The sequence below is a fragment of the Prunus mume genome, linkage group LG8, assembly GCF_029339155.1.
Source record: "Prunus mume cultivar Tortuosa linkage group LG8, ASM2933915v1, whole genome shotgun sequence".
NCBI classification, from domain to species: Eukaryota; Viridiplantae; Streptophyta; class Magnoliopsida; order Rosales; family Rosaceae; genus Prunus; species Prunus mume.
Genome location: NC_142705.1, coordinates 169,347 through 171,544, shown reverse-complemented (window position 1 = coordinate 171,544; position 2,198 = coordinate 169,347).

Here is a 2,198-nt window from a genome sequence, read left to right as displayed (position 1 = left end):
CGGGAGAACCGCCTAGGATGGCGTAAGAGACTCGAGCATCTCTTTCTTCAATTTGGGTTTGTGCATTTGTCTTTCAAATAGGTCAAGGGTTCAGACAGGAGATGTGCTTTAGCCAAAGAAGCTTGGGCACCTGCTCCAATAAAGCTAAGAGGACTAGCTACGGTGTGGGCACCAGATCCACTCAGTGAGGCCGGGCAAGACTTTACGTCCGATATAGTAGTGTCAGACATTTGTCATACTTAAGCAGTGGGATAGACTCCTTCAAATGGAAAGATAGGAGAAGCCAGTACAAGCTGTGTTTGTGGCACCCATCCGGGTGGAGTAGCCAGGAAGAGGTTCTAAAGGAACGAAGGTACTCGACCAAAGGAAGTCTTTTCAAGTACGGTAGACACCAGACATTCCACATTGGATGAATGCCCTAAAGGAATGCTTACCGATTAGTAGACTGCCCTTGAAAGCATACTTTTTGTCGATTTCGGAAAGGATAGGTGGTCCTCATTTACAAGAAAAGAGACTCTCATGAGTGCGACTATGCGCATGGATTAGAACCATAAAAAGAGTTTCCGTATCACTGCATTTCGTAACATGCATTCGGCTTAAAAGCAATGTGTAGTCATAATGAAAGTAATCCTTCCCTGATAATAAAGCGGTATTCCGGATCGATCCCTATGAAGTAGTCTCCATCAGGCAGGCCTGTAAGGCTTTTAATACTTTGAAACCGTTTCAGTAGAACTACTCACTAGTCCTAACTTTTTTCACATGTAAACCAGACCCGCCTAGTTTGAAAGGCTCAGCAAGAGGCAGTCTCTAGTCCAGTCTAGCGGTCATGTTTGAATCCGAACTAGTTGGAGATTCGCACATGACTCTACGCAATTTCATGATGCAAAAGTCAGACTAAGCCCTAAATGAGTAAGGCAACCAGGAAATAAACCTAGTTGATCAAAAAGAATTTCCGCTTTTGACGCTGATTGAAGCAGGGATAGCCTCCACGTAACTAACATGGCCGTCTTGAGCAAAACAAAGTCAGCCTAGCCCTACCTAATACGGAGCAGCACCGCTTGTCCTATCCTATGGTCTCGAGGCAAGGAGCCTGATTAGATAGGGGCAGCTTCCACAAAGGTTAAGCGATTCAAATCAAAAGAAGTAGCGACGGGAAGCGTTTCAGAGTCTGGAACATCAACAGGAATCGATGATCGACTTGATAGTCCCAACCAATCCGAATCAAAGAACCTTGCGTCACTCGACCAACGGGAGAGGGTCTTAGATCAACGTCCACATCCATGCCGGATGAACTTCCACTTTGACTCGGTGATCGAGCTTTACTCAGCTTTACTGAACTGATAAGGCTCTTTCTTCCTTTGCTTATCTAGGCTTCCGGGAGAAGGAACTTGCACTAAGAAGTAAGTACTTTTTCAGTGGTTTGAATCTTTCTATGAGTAGAAGGTTTGAATGGTCCGATTGAGGTCCAGTCCCCAGGGCAGGATCCTAACTTTATCCATTAGCTTCCACATCTACATCTCGGTGAGTAGGAAAAGACTTTATTTTACAATCCCACTCAAGCTAGCTGCGGGGAAGTGTGAAAAGTTTGACGCACGACCGGACGTGAATAGTCGACTGGAGAAGCTGCTCCAGTAGCAAGCGGAGCATCAACATCCACACTTCGTTAAGCCACTTCGGTAAGCTAGTCGCCATCTCTTTGCTTTTCAGTCTTTCCAATGGGAAGCCTGTGATGAAACCCCCATTGCTTCCTGTCCTAAGCAAGAGAGTGATTTCGGGCTTTTCGACCGACCAGTCATCTATAAGGCTATGGAAGCGGGTAAAGCTGTCTTTCTATCTTTCTATTCATACATTAGCAAGGGCCCATAAGGCCTCGCTGGAAGCCTTCCCGTATCGTATTGAGCTTTATTGAGTAGTTGCACGAAGGGGCACTGATAGGTTCTCCGCCCTTTAATGGACGAGATTCCCTTTGCCTTTGTTTCCATTTTTGATGGTCTGCCCTTCTCTTGGCGATTGGTAGAGCTAGAGAAGCAAGACTAGAAGGCCTTGCCTTTCTAATCGGCATCTTTTGATCCTTGAACTCTCATAATGGGAAAGATCCACTACACTGGCCCAAGAAGGTGTGTAAACGGTCACTCTATAACTATAAGGTATCAATACTCTTTTATTTTAAAAATCAGAAAAGAGAACGAAAGAAGACT